This window comes from Rhinatrema bivittatum, chromosome 4 (assembly GCF_901001135.1).
Source record: "Rhinatrema bivittatum chromosome 4, aRhiBiv1.1, whole genome shotgun sequence".
NCBI classification, from domain to species: Eukaryota; Metazoa; Chordata; class Amphibia; order Gymnophiona; family Rhinatrematidae; genus Rhinatrema; species Rhinatrema bivittatum.
In genome coordinates, this window is record NC_042618.1 from 76818273 (window position 1) to 76832483 (window position 14211).

The 14211-nt window shown below is 46.5% G+C and overlaps 1 long non-coding RNA gene across 1 annotated transcript; it reads right to left on the reverse strand.

Annotated features, from left to right (window-relative positions):
• Positions 1-8578: 8578 nt before the first annotated feature.
• On the reverse strand, positions 8579-9640 carry LOC115089320. Its single transcript, XR_003856069.1, has 3 exons — positions 9517-9640; positions 9051-9103; positions 8579-8693 (listed from the first exon to the last, which is right to left on the reverse strand). It is a non-coding gene; the product is annotated as an uncharacterized LOC115089320 (long non-coding RNA).
• Positions 9641-14211: the final 4571 nt, after the last annotated feature.

Consider the following 14211-nt stretch of genomic DNA (forward strand, 5'->3'; position numbering starts at 1 on the left):
CTATTGGGAAACAGAACAAGCTGAATTGCTACAGATGCCACAACAGGAACGACACGCAAGCAGAATCCTCCCCTCCGTCACACATTCAGAACATGGACAGACTCGGCCTAATACAGGCAAGGGACCACAAATCAGAAACAGAAACTGCGGACAAAACGTGAAGCCAGATTCTATAAGCAGTGCAATACTGGAGGATGAGAAATAGGAAGGCAATCCTCCTGCACTCTGCAAAATGCCAAAACAGAAGAGAAGGGACTGTGAAGGGGTGAATTTGGAAATGGGGCTAGTGAGGAGGTAAAAAGGGGGAATGGGAATGTAGGTGGGAGATCAGAGAGACAATAAAGGGGCTTGGCCATGCCGGGAGAGGTGAATGACAGGAAGGAACTGGGGCGGTGAGAGAGGTCGTCAGAGGGCTGGGAGAGGATGAGCGAGAGGGTGAAGATGGGAGGAATAAGAGCTTGAGAGAGAAGTGAAATCAAAGGGGGAAATGAAGGGGCTGGAGAGGGGGGTGACAGAGGGAGATGGAAGGCTGGCGGTCTAAGTGAGAAATGAAGAGAGTAACGCTCCTTCCACTGCCTTTCAGCTCCTCCCCAGTCCCCTTAGGTCTTTCCATCTCACTCGCTCCCTCTCGCTCTTCAAAAGCTTTTCCTCCTTTTTAACCCTCCATAAAAGGCTTTTACGCTTTCTCACCCCTCTTCCAAGGCTTTTCCCTCTTCTCAACTCCCTCCCTTCAGATCCCCCCCCTCTTCTGACTCCCTGCAAATGTTCTCACCCCCTCGCCCTATATGCTTTCTACCCCTCAATCCCTTTTCCCTTTGTACCTTGTACCCGCCCTCCCAGGCCGGTGGAAGCACTAGGCGAACCAGGCCTGGGCCTAAGGCCCCGGGTATTAGGGGGCGCCGCGAGCAGTGGTATCCCGAGGGGAGCCAATACCCGTGGGCGCAGGGAGGCTGGGGCGGCCGCCGGTGGACCTCATCCCACGAGCGGCTGAGCAGTGACACCCAGCAGCAGATCGGCAGAGCCGTGGCGGAGCTCACGTCACCACGGCCCGAAGAAAAAAGTCGCGTTTAAACCTGCAGGTGCTCCTCCTCCTTCCTGAATGCGCGGCCCCGGAAGAAAACATCGCTGCAAAACGAGGCCGCATCGAGGCGAGCTTGCCTCAAACTGCAGCCACGGCAAAGACCCAAGACCCCTGGCTATCTACTTCCCCTGTCAGAAGGGCTGAGTCTGGACAGGGATTACCATGTCCCCGCTCGCCCTGCTCCACCCGAGGGATAGCCCAAGAAGGAACCTAACACCTGGGAGCCAAACTCTCTTCTTATCTTTTTTTTTTTTTTTTTTTTTTTTAAACAATTCCAGACTGCAGGTTTACACCTCTACCATCTGCTGGAGACAGAGAATACAGGTCAATACTGAAGGACTGCAGGTGGCCCTCCCATTTATGTAGCAGTGCCTCAAAGTTTTGTTCTCTGTCTCCATCTGCTGGAGACAGAGAAATACAGGTCAATACTGAAGGACTGCAGGTGGCACTCCCATTTATGTAGCAGTGCCTCAAAGTTTTGTTCTCTGCCTCCATCTGCTGGTAGGGATGCATAAACCCTCTCGTCTGGACTGATCTGGGGTACTAACAGGAACCTATTTCCTTAAAAGATGAAATGAAATGCCTAATGTCTCTTTTGCCCTATATGTTTGTCTTGATTATATTGTAAGCTCTACTGAGTAGGGACTGTCTCTTATATGTTTTGGTAGAGTGCTATGCACTTCTAGTAGCACTATGGGAATGATAATTAGTAGTAGAAACTGGTTTGTACCTTTAGGAATCACTGTCCCATGGGTCCATGTCATCACTAAGAACATAAGAAATTGTCATACTAGATCAGACCAAGAGTCAATCAAGCCCAGCATCCTGTTTCCAACAGTGACCAAACCCAGCATTCCTGTTTCCTGTTTCCCACAGTACCCAAACACTAAGTAGACCCCATGCTACTGATGCTAGGATTAGACAGGCTATTCCCTAAGTCAGCTTGATTAATAGCAGTTAATAGACTTATCCAAACCTTTTTTAAACCCAGCTACACTAACTGCACTAACCACATCCTCTGGCAACAAATTCCAGAGCTTAAGCTGAGTGAAAAAGAACTTTCTCTGATTAGTCTTAATGTGCTACTTGCTAACTTCATGGTATGCCCCCTAGTCCTTCTATTAAACGAAAGTGTAAATAACCGATTCACATCTACTCGTTCAAGATCTCTCATGATTTTAAAGACCTCTATCATATCCCCCCTCAGCTGTCTCTACTCCAAGCTGAATAGCCCTAACCTCTTCAGCCTTTCCTCATAGGGGAGCTGTTCCATCCCCTTTTTCATTTTGATCACCCTTCTCTGTACCTTCTCCATGGCAACTATACCTTTTTTGGGGTGCGGCGACCAGAGTTGTACACAGTACTCAAGGTGCGGTCTCACCATGGAGTGATATAGATGCATTCTGACGTTCTGTTTTATTCACTCCTAATAATTCCTAATATTCTGTTTGCTTTTTTGACTGCCGCAGCACACTGAGCTGATGATTTCAATATATTACCCACTATGATGCCTAGATCTTTTTCCTGCGTGGTAACTCCGAATATGGAACCTAACATCTATAACTACAGGAATGTTTATTTCCCTTTAAATTTCATCTTCCATTTGGATGCCCAATCTTCCAGAATTGCAAGGTCCTCCTGCAATGTATCACAATCCATTTGTGATTTAACTACTCTGAATAATTTTGTATCATCTGCAGATTTGATAACCTCACTCATCATATTCATTTCCAGATCATTTATAAATATATTGAAAAGCACAGGTCCAAGTACAGATCCCTGAGGCACTCCACTGTTTACCCTTTTCCTTTTTTTTTTTTTCAAATAATTTTTATTGGGAGGATACATGAATAGGCAGTGAATCCCACACTCAGTAGATACAACCAATATACTAAACATCCAATACAACACAAGTTGGTTAAACAAACTAACAACAACAGAGACCTCCTTCATAACTACAGCCTATCTGTTTTTTCTGTTTTCTCCCCATACCAGTTTCCCTCATACTACTAACATTTGCACCTCACTTTGCCTCATGCACACCACACGCCATTCACACCACCACACACTACCCTTCCCTCCCCTTCCCCCCTCCACCCCCTAAGCCCCCTCACTCTACTGAGACCCTGGGTTGCACCATTCAAGCTCATAGCCACTTGCCCGCAGCCCTTCTTGAACAGCTGTCGGCATCAGAAGACACAAGCCTGCCAGCAGGCCCAGTACAGTTTATCCGACTTCCGCTTGCCCAGTACAAAGTCTAAACGTTCAAGTTGGAGAAGAACGAGGCCATTCGCTGAAACCAGGACAGGACTGATGGGAACCCGTCCCGGGCTGTCCAGTTGTTTACCCCTTTTCCACTGAGAAAATTAGCCATTTAATCCTACGCTTTGTTTCCTGTCTTTTAACCAGTTTGTAATCCACAAAAGGACATCGCCTCCTGTCTCATAACTTTTTAGTTTTCTTAGAAGCCTTTCATGAGGGACTTCATCAAATGCCTTCTGAAAATCCAAATACACTACATCTACTGGTTCACCTTTATCCACATGTTTATTAACCCCTTCAAAAATATGATTTGTGAGGCAAGACTTCCCTTAGGTAAAGCCATGCTGACTTTGTTCCATTAAACCATGTCTTTCTATATGTTCTGTGATTTTGATCTTTAGAACACTTTCCACTATTTTTCCTGGCACTGAAGTCAGGCTCACTGGTCTATAGTTTCCTGGATCGCCTCTGGAACCCTTTTTAAATATTGGGGTTACATTAGCCACCCTCCAGTCTTCAGGTACAATGGATGATTTTAATGATAGGTTACAAAATTTACCTAATAGATTTGAAATTTCATTTTTTAGTTCCTTCAGAACCCTGGGGTGTATACCATCCAGTCCAGGTGATTTACTACTCTTCAGTTTGTCAATCAGGCCTACTTCATCTTCTAGGTTCACCGTGATTTGGTTCAGTTCATCTGACTCATCACCCTTGAAAACCATCTCTGGAACTGGTATCTCCCCAGCATCATCATTGGTAAACACAGAAGCAAAGAATTCATTTAGTCTTTCTGCAATGGCCTAAACTTCCCTAAGAGCCCCTTTAACCCCTCAGTCATCCAACCGACTCCCTTATAGGTTTCTTGCTTCGGATGTATTTTAAAAACTTTTTATTATGACTTTTTGCCTCTACGGCCAACATCATTTCAAATTCTCTCTTAGCCTGCCTTATCAGTGTTTTACACTTAACTTGACAATGCTTATGCTTTTTCCTATTTTCTTCAGATGGATCCTTCTTCCAATTTTTGAAGGATTTTTTTTGGCTAAAATAGCCTCTTTCAGCTCACCTTTTAACCTTGCTGGTAATCGTTTTGCCTTCCTTCCACCTTTTTTAATGCATGGAAGACATCTGGACTGCGCATCTAAGATTGTATTGTTATAACTATTTATATTTTTCCAAACAAACAGAGAAAAGTACATAGAAGCAATAACTCATATTGCAGTGAGGTACATGGCAAAAGATAGTACATAGGGGAGCAAACGATTGAGGGACAATAGAAGTGGAAATAAAAAAATAACCCTAAGTGGCACCACATATTAGCTTAAGTATCATTCAAATAATCAAGATATGGCCCCCAAGTACTGGTAAATTTAGCATGCTTACCCTTAAGACTGTATCGTAGCTGTTCCAGATCAGCAATAGCCTGTATTTGTGAGCGCCAGTGAGGCATACTAGGGGTGACTTTTTTTTATGAATGAGAGTGATCGTAGCATCAGCCATAGTGCCCAGGGAATGCCCCCCCACCACCAGTAGGGAACCCATCAGGGCCAGGACATTTACCCTCCGGTAACAACTTGATAGCTGCCTGAATTTCAAGCAGAGAAATTGGGGCCACCATAAGATTCTATTTTTAAACAATGTCTACACCTGTTGTACACTTTTAACCTCTGCAGCTGCACCTTTCAGTTTTTTTCTATTTCGCTCATTTTATCAAAGTTTCCCTTTGAAAATTTAGTGTTAGAGCTGTAGATTTACATACTGACCCCTTCCAGTCATTAGTTCAAATGTTATCACGTTATGATCACCATTGCCAAGTGGCCCCACCACTACCACTATTACCTCTCTCACCAAATCTTGCGTTCTACCAAGAATTAAATCTAAAATTGCTCCCTCTATCGTTGGTTCCTGAACCAATTGCTCCATGAAGCAGTAGTTTATTCCATCCAGGAACTTTGTCTCTAGCAAGTCCTGATGTTACATTTACCCAGTCAATATTGGGGTAATTGAAATCTCCTATACTGCACTGCCAAATTTATTAGCTTCCCTGATTTCTCTTAGCATTTCATCATCTGACCATTTTGGCCAGGTGGATGGTAGTATACTCCTATCACCGTACTCATACCCAACACACATGCGATTTCAACCCATATAGATTCTAATGAGTATTTAGTCTCTTGTATGATCTTTATACTGTTGGACTCTATAGCCTCCTGGATATAAAGTGCCACACCCTCCAAGTTGATCCTATCATTGCGATATAATTTGTATCCTGATATAGCACTGTCCCGTTAGTTATCCTCCTTCTACCAAGTCTCTGTGATGCCAATTATGTCTATCTCATCATTCACCGCTATACACTCTGACTCTCCCATCTTACTTCTTAGATTTCTGGCAATGGCATACAGACATTTCAAAGTGTGTTTTTTATTTGTATTAACAACCTGCTTTCAGATGATAGGGATAATTTGGATTCTTTACTTACAGGCACATGGACTACGTTTGCATTTATTGGAACCTCTCTGTTGGGATGCCATAGCTCTCCTATTTCATTAGTATCCTTCAAAGATACATTCCTCCGAACCGTTTAAAAGCTGCTCTATCTCCTTTTTAAAAGTTAGTGCCAGCAGCCTGATTTCATTCTGGTTTCCCAGTTTCTTACAAAACTGAATCCCTGCTCCCTGCATCATCGTCTCATCCATGAATTGAAACCCGAGAGCTTTGCCTGCCTCTGAGGACCTGCACCTGGAATGGGCAACATTTCAGAGAATGCCACCCTGGAGGCTCCAGATTTCAGCTTTCTACCTGAAATCCTAAATTTGGCTTCCAGAACTTCTCTCCCACATTTTCCTATGTCGTTGGTGCCCATATGTACCTCAGCAGCCAGCTCCTTCCTAGCACTGTCTATAATCCTATCTGGGTGACGCGTGAGGTGTGCCGCCTTCGCACCAGGCAGGCAAGTTACCAGGCAGTCCTCATGTCCACCAGCCACCCAGCTAGCTACATTTATGATGGCCGACCTAACCCTTCCCTCCTGGGCAGTAGCCCTAGGAGTCTTGTACTCAGTGCAAGAGGACAATGCATCACCTGGAGAGCAGGTCCTTGCTACATGATCATCACTTCCTGCTACACCAAGATGATGTTCTCCAACCGTGAGACTTTTCTGATCCAAGGCAGCACCGGGTGACGTGTGAGGTGTGCCACCGTCGCACCAGGCAGGCAGGTTACCAGGCAGTCCTTCCGTTCATCAGCCACCCAACTATCTACATTTATTATGGCCGACCTAACCCTGCCCCCCGGTACTGTAGAGGTTACATGGGGTAAATCAATCAGGAGCCTGAGTTTTTTTTTTTTAAATTTAATTTTATTTATATTCCAACTTTCAGCACTTCAAAGTGGATGACATTCAGGTACTGTAGTTATTTCTCTATTCATAGTGGGCTCACAATCTGACCCTGAGGCCACAAGGAGTGGTGACAGTGGTATTTAAACCCTGGCTTCCCACTGCTCTAACCCTTAGTCTTTTATAGCCAGCGAGCAGAGGTGTTTCAGGGATCGGGCTGAGGCAGAGCTGGAGGGGCAGAGTCAGCAGAATTTCAAATGTCTCTCTGGTACAGCACAAAAGTCGAGCCACGCACTTGGAAAATTATTGTTGGTGATGAGCAGGAGTTTTACTTGTTATTTGCCTGGTATATTGAGAGAAGGTTTTTTTTATTCAGATGATCTTCAGCCGGGCAGCAGTATAAGAGGGCAGTGTTCCACTGGCACCAGGAGCTGGAGCTGAGGGGATGAATCCCAGGACCGATGTCTTCACCCTGCTGCTAAGTTCTGAGAGAGAGAGACTGTAACACTGAGAGAGAGATGCTCGTTTCAGCAGACATTGCACTGCTGCTGAGGATCTGTAAGAGTGATAGAACGGGCTGAGAGAATGACAGTTGGAATTAGCAGAAAGAGAGAGAGTGACCTGTTTCAGCTGGGAAGTACAGCTGTGGGGCGACAGGAAAAGGTTGCACAGGACCCTCCTATCTGACTGGGAAGGAAGCAGCATTTCACTCTGCAGACAAACTGTTAAGTACCAGTAGTTACTGCTCCTTTCCTTTTTTCCTCTTTGCTGTTTGCAGTTTTCCAAGCCTTTTGAGTTATATATATATTAAAACATTCATTTATTAGCACTGTTTCTGTGAAGGATTAGTGACAGGTGAGTTAGTACTGAGTATCAGCAGGGTCCTGCACCAAGTCTCACACAGTTCTTTCAGGTTTTTGTGTCAGGTAGAGCTGGAGTAACCAACAAGCATCTGAATCAGTGAGGAGGTCTTCTGACCACAGATTGTGCTAATAAATAAACATTTGACTGCTATTTAGTGATTCCTCAATTGTTATATTTATTGTTTTGTCTTTTCTGGGTGCCTTTTCTAAGGTCTAAGCACCTCCCAGAGGAGGACCTAGTTTAGGGTAGTGAGTGGACTAAACCATTTGCTATGGCTCACTGGAGTAACTATAGAGGGCAGACAGTTCCCTGTGCTCTGAGGGACTCCTCGTCTCTGAGAAATCACTGATTAGCACTGTGAAATCCCTGAATACCAACAAAATATTTCTTCATTTATATTTATAAACTAATAGGTCCATTCAGCGGTGCTGAGAGCAGGAAGTTAGCTAGACTTACCCAGGTACGGGTTCCCGCTGGATAGACCCAAAGACAGTGGAGTAAGTTTATCTATCTCACTTCAGGGCTGCTACCCAGCTAAACATAAGCCCCACACCCGGTCATCTCTTTTTATCCAGGTAAGTTAGCCATTCATTGGCCCACAATTTTAACACTTTGCGGTTTGTCCAGCTAAATTCCAAACTCAGCCGGACAAATTCGCTGACCAAGCACCTTTAAAAGTATTACAGGGCACGAAGCGATGTTTTCAAAGTCTCCTTACCGGTTTTTTTTCTTCGAAGCGCATGCACTGCAATCAGACCAAACACACATGGGATGTCAAGGAGAAGTAAGGGAAAGGAAAAGGGGAAAGGGGAAGCAGAAACAAGACAGAGAAAGGAGAGGAAAAGTAGAGAACAGCAAAGGCAGGTGGGCAGAGAGGAAGGAGGAGGGAGATATAGAGAAGGGAGGCATGGGCTAGGGGAGAGGAGGGAGAGCAGGGAGAGCATTGGAAGGAGGGTGGGAGGAGTTGATACAATAACAGGAAGGAGCAAAGGAGAAAAAGATGGAAGGGGAGAACAGGAGATAAGGCCGGGAGATTGATGGGAGAGGGAGGAGGGGAGATGCAGAGGGGGAGGCATGGGGTAGAAGAGAGGAGAGAGAGCAGAGGGAGCAGTGGAAAGAGGGATGGGAGTAGCTGCACCGGTGCTGAAGTTTGCAGGACGAGCGGAACCGGAAAGAGAAAAAAAGGAGATATGTGAGCATTTCCTGATGTCCTACTTTCCATCTGAGGTACAGGCATTGATATTGGTTATCACAAAGTTAATTGTGCCCATTTCTGTATTCAAAGTAAGGGGTAAGTTTTCAGAAGAGCTGCTAAGTGACCACAAGAGTTGATTCCGTTTACTGGATAAATTTTCAATCACAGCTTGGCGGCTGGAAATATTCCCAAATTTAGCTTAGCCGGTTCAGCACTGAGAAGCCTCCTGAATACTTACCCTGAACAGCTCCAGAGGATCTAACCTCACTGAAGGGCCTGTCCCTTAATCTAAAAAAAATACCCACCTCTACCCTGACTCCCAATCGCTCGGTCATTTTTGATGCAGGCTTGTCTTCGTCTGTTAAAGAAAGGTTCAAACTTTAAATTGTGTAAGGCTGAATGCACATCACTATTATATACAGGGAGGACAATAATGAAAGCCATTTCTGGGGATAAAGTGCTCTTTTATCCACAGAAATAGGCTATTTGATTACTGTCCATCCTCTACACAAGTAAAGGTAGGAGCATATAACAAGGTATATTTCTGGTTTGGAGTTCGGACAGGGGGAAAACTATATGCAGCCCAGCTAAACATAAGCCCCACACCCAGTCATCCCGTTTTATCCAGGTAAGTTAGCCATTCATTGGCCCACAATTTTAACACTTTGCGGTTTGTCCAGCTAAATTCCGAATTCAGCCGGCCAAATCCGCTGACCAAGGACCTTTAAAAGTATTATAGGGCACAAAGCGATGTTTGCAAAGTCTCCTTACCGTTTTTTTTTCTTCGAAGCGCATGCACTGCAATCAGACCAAATACACACGGGATGTCAAGGAGAAGTAAGGGAAAGGAAAAGGGGAAAGGGGAAGCATAAATAAGACAGAGAAAGGGGAGGAAAAGTAGAGAACAGCAAAGGCAGGTGGGCAGAGAGGAAGGAGAAGGAAGATATAGAGAAGGGAGGCATGGGCTAGGGGAGAGGAGTGAGAGCAGAAGAGCATTGGAAGGAGGGTGGGAGGAGTCGATACAATAACAGGAAGGAGCAAAGGAGAAAAAGATGGAAGGGGAGAACAGGAGATAAGGCAGGGAGATTGATGGGAGAGGGGTGGAGGGAAGATATTGAGGGAGAGGCTTGGGGTAGGGGAGAGCAGAGGGAGCAGTGGAAAGAGGGGTGGGAATAGTTGCACCGGTGCTGAAGTTTGCAGGATGAGCGGAACCGGAAAGAGAAAGAAAGGAGATATGTAAGCATTTCCTGATGTCCTTCTTTCCATCTGAGCTACAGGCATTGATCTTGGTTATCACAAACAGGCCAATACAGTAAGGTGCGGTAGAAAGAGGTGCATTAGTGCCGGGCACACCTGCGTTTGCCGCACGCACAGTTCGGATCACATACCGCTCGAGACTGTATTTAAATGGCAATCTTTGCATGCCTTGAAGGCTTTATGCATAAGCAACACGAAATCAGACGAAAAAGAAGAGTCTGAAGACAAATCTGTCTGATCCCCCTCAGGGACCTCTGGATTGGCAGCACAGCTGGGTCTCGCAGGTCTGTCCCCCTTAGGGACTCTGCATTGTGGTGACAATCGCAGTTGAGGGTCGTCCTCCCCCCGTGCCGCTGGCGCCTTGGGGCGTTTCCACGGGAACGGGTCGGCACCTGAAGAATGTAAGTTCCCAAATGCTCCGGTCACTGTTTGGACCCTCACCAGGTCCCTGCCCGTGGCCGCAGAGACTCCCTTGCCTCCGGAGAGGCAATCGGAACACAAATTGTCCCAGGACAGTTGCGCCCGCGCGGTGCCGCAGGCCCTACAAGCGGCCCGATGTGGCATGCTGCAGCAAAAAACAGCCCTGAAAATCGCTCGGAAGGTGGCGAAAATGGCGCGCAAGCACCCAAATGCGACCGGAAGGGAAGGAGAATGAAGCCCCGACAGAACACACAAAAAATTTTTTTAACTTTTTTTTTTTTTTAAATATACTCGCCCAATAGTCTCCGGGTCCTGGACCTACTGGGGGGAGTGAGCCGGGCTCCCAGGTATCACTCCCAGTCACGAATTCACGCTGGCAGGAGGGCAAAGCACCCCACACCTCAGCGGCCTCGGAAACCAGGGGGGATGGTCCCCTCCGGACCTCACAACCCCCCGGGAGGCGGGAGACTGGACCTGCAGGCAAACCACTGCGCTCCTATACCTTATTCTAACTTTATCCTTCTTTTTACCCAGCTAACAATACTATCTAGAACTGAAAAACTAGGCCTCAGCACAGACTGTAGGTTCTGCACCTCCTCCACCTGCTAGGAGACAGAGGAATACTGCCAGACTGTAGGTGGCACCAGCCTAGATAAGGCATAGGTTTGTTTGATAAACTTCTGTCTCCAACTGCTAGAGGGGGGGCAAAACCCAGGAGTCTGGACTGATCCGGCTACGTACAGGGAATTTAGCTTAGCCAGTTCAGCACTGAGGAGCCTCCTGAAAACTTAGCCTGAGCAGTTCCAGGAGGATCTAACCTCGCTGAAGGACCTGTCCCTTAATCTAAAAAAAATACCCACCTCTATCCTGACTCCCAATCGCTCGGTCATTTTTGATTGAGGCTTGTCTTCGTCTGTTAAAGAAAGGTTCAGACTTTAAAATGTGCAAGGCTGAATGCACATCACCATTATATACAGGGAGGACAATAATGAAAGCCATTTCTGGGGGTAAAACGCTCTTTTATCCACAGAAATGGGCTGTTTGATTACTGTCCATCCTCTACACAAGTAAAAGTAGGAGCATAGAACAAGGCATGGACTTTTACCCGTGTAGTTTTGTAAATATTTCTGGTTTGGAGTTCGGACAGGGGAGAAAACTATATGCAGAGCTTTCCTTTAACACCGTGCCCTCACAAAAAGCAGGCAGGGATATTTTTGAAGGGGCAATAAACAAAGCAAATCTAGATGTGTACTTTTGCATTCCTTATCACCTCAGGTTAAAATTCAGATGGGATTGGCCAGACCTTGCATACTTTGATTATTTAGATCAAGGCTGTGAAACATCCAGACCCAGATGAGACCCACAGCTCAGTCCCAGGCAGCCACTGCCAGAGCCCCAAACCAGAGGTTCATGGCGGGAGCTTTTGCTCCGTGTCTCTGACTCCCCCTCCCCCTCCCCCCATAATCAAATGTTCACGGCAGGAGCGAGCATGATCTGCTGCCACAGCTTGGGTTCATCTCCCCACCTTGTCCTTGAATGAAATATTCATAAGGACTGGAGAGTGGCACGAGAGCTCCTGCCTCATCCTTGGCTCCTTCTTGAAGCCTCCCACCCCAAGAAAAACTGAGAGAGGCAAGACTCGCTTTCAATTGCTTCCCCTCCCCCTTTATAATCCCACACAATGTTTGTTTTGGTTAAATAAAGGCCGCAGTTTATTATAACATGACCCGAGCCCCTAACACTTAATACACTATTCAACATATACACTCACCCCCCCTTTCATCCCCTTCTTAACAACTTGCTCCCCACCTCGACCCAGTGGTAGAGCTACACCCATAGAGTCCATTTCCTTACCCCGCCTCGCACCAGCGTGGGTAAGTACCCCGGCCTCTGAGCTTCGGCCCCCCTCTTGTTCATTGGCCACCTCATGTAGCAGCCCCACGCTACACGAGATACCTCCCCCCCCCCCCCAATGCCTTTTAACAACACATAACAAAATCAACCATATTGGGCTGGGGTTACCCGCCACTGTGACAATCAATAAAGACAACACACATTGAATAACATCCAATGATTCTCCCGTAAGGGAGGGAGGAGGGAAATTATTCCAGCCTGCTCCCTCAGCCCTCTCGCACCCAACTGAGGCGCGAAAGGGCTCTCTGCCATAACTAACTATTACCCCAACCAATCCCAGCTCCTCAATTCAAAATACTTCCTTTTCATTGGCCCCTTAGCTTTACTTTCTCCCCCTCCCCTTTCCCTCCTAACTTATAATTTAATCCTATCCTACCGCTCGCTAACCCCCGTTATTATCTGCTAAGCAATACAAGATTGCTTAGCCTTCACTTAAATGTTCACAGGGAAAACAGAGCAAGAGCTGTGCTGCTTCTGGCTCTGCCCCTGCCACACAGAATGAAATATTCATGGCAGGAATGAAGAGCACACATCACATCTCTTCCTTTACCTCCCTGGAATAAAACATTCTTAGCAGAAGTAAAGCAAAAGCTGCTTCACCTGACACTCGGAGGTTAAACCCTTGCTCACTTGCTTGGACCTTGAAGATCCTAGCAAGCACTGCAGAGGCCTTGCCTGCTCCTGCACTTGTGCCTCTCTCCTGACAACCTCCCACCCACCAACTGGGTTTCCCAAGGACCCTACCACCTGCTCCTTCATGAAGGTTTTCTGAGGACATTGTGACTCCCTAAACCTGGGGTTTCACAGTATCCAGACAAATAAAGAAGGCACATCCAAAAAATACCAGAATCACTGAAAAACTCACTTACCTAGGATCCACAGTGCTAATAAACAGAGCTTGTTATGAAGAATGTATTACAAGCAGGGGAAGAAGAAAAGGAATTTCACAGTAACTCCAAATGGTTTTTAAGTGAATGTTTTTGCAGAGCTGAATGCTGCACCTGTCTCAGTCGGCTCTGAGGGTGCTGATAGGATCAGCTCAGACTGTACAACTGGCTGGGCTTCTTTAGCTTTACAAACTGTCCCTGTCTGTCCCTATTAACCCACAGCTCTATCTCTCCCTCAGGGACCCTCTAATGGTAATAAAAGGGAATTTTACATGGGAGGGAAATAATATTAACCACTAAAACTGTTTTGCTAAAAGGAGAAGTAAGGGAAAGGAAAAGGGGAAGCATAAACAAGACAGAGAAAGGGAATGAAAAGCAAAGAACAGCAAAGGCAGGTGGGCAGAGAGGAAAGAGAAGGAAGATATAGAGCGTTCACCCAGCAAGATAGGAACCAATCTCTTGAAGAGAGAGCGTAGTCCAGGCAGAAGGTCTGTGGCAGATAGTAAAGAGACGAAGTGATGGTCACAGGAACATGGAGACGTTGCAGGCATGAAGACCCAAGAGACGCTGGAGGCATGAAGACACAGGAGACGCTGGAGGGACGATGACACAGGAGACACTGGAGGCATGACAGGAGACACTGGAGGCATGAAGACCCAAGAGATGCTGGAGGCATGAAGACACAGGAGACGCTGGAGGCATGAAGACCCAAGAGACGCTGGAGGCATGAAGACACAGGAGACGCTGGAGGCATGAAGACCCAAGAGACGCTAGAGGCATGAAGACACAGGAGACGCTGGAGGCATGAAGACCCAAGAGACGCTGGAGGCATGAAGACACAGGAGACGCTGGAGGCATGAAGACCCAAGAGACGCTAGAGGCATGAAGACACAGGAGACGCTGGAGGCATGAAGACCCAAGAGACGCTGGAGGCATGAAGACATAGGAGACGCTGGAGGGACGATGACACAGGAGACACTGGAGGCAC